This window comes from Pyxicephalus adspersus, chromosome 5 (assembly GCF_032062135.1).
Source record: "Pyxicephalus adspersus chromosome 5, UCB_Pads_2.0, whole genome shotgun sequence".
Lineage (NCBI taxonomy): Eukaryota > Metazoa > Chordata > Amphibia > Anura > Pyxicephalidae > Pyxicephalus > Pyxicephalus adspersus.
In genome coordinates, this window is record NC_092862.1 from 88,588,591 (window position 1) to 88,589,125 (window position 535).

Here is a 535-nt window from a genome sequence, read left to right on the forward strand (position 1 = left end):
TTTGTGAATCAAGGAGAAGGGTAACTCCGCTTTTATTGCAATTGTAACACCTTTTTTTTTGCTCAGGGGAGATGTAGCGTGGAACATATGTGGAAATTCCTTGTGAGAGAAGTTAGGCATATTCTCTCTTTTAAAATGAGTTTCCTGTATACAAAGAATATTGGAACCTTGCTTTTTAACTTCATCCCAGACAGCTCTTCTTTTATAAGGACTGTTAAGACCTTTAACGTTGATAGAGAGGATATTGAGTCCCATCATCCAGATCTATTGTCTCCGAAGAGACAGATTTTACATATGGTTGGCCGCATGCTGCATTGAAAAAAATTACTCATCATGTCCACGCAATACAGGACATACATAATATCGCCATTGTGACAAATAGAAAAGTGAACAAAACCAGAAACAGTTCCAAAGAAAAGAACTTGAACTAGGAAGTAAAAAAGAAGGACCTTGAATGGCCCATAAGGCAGTAACACACTGCCCATCTAAAAGGCACTTGGGGAGCATGAGACATGGCTTCTTGCACCGGATTACT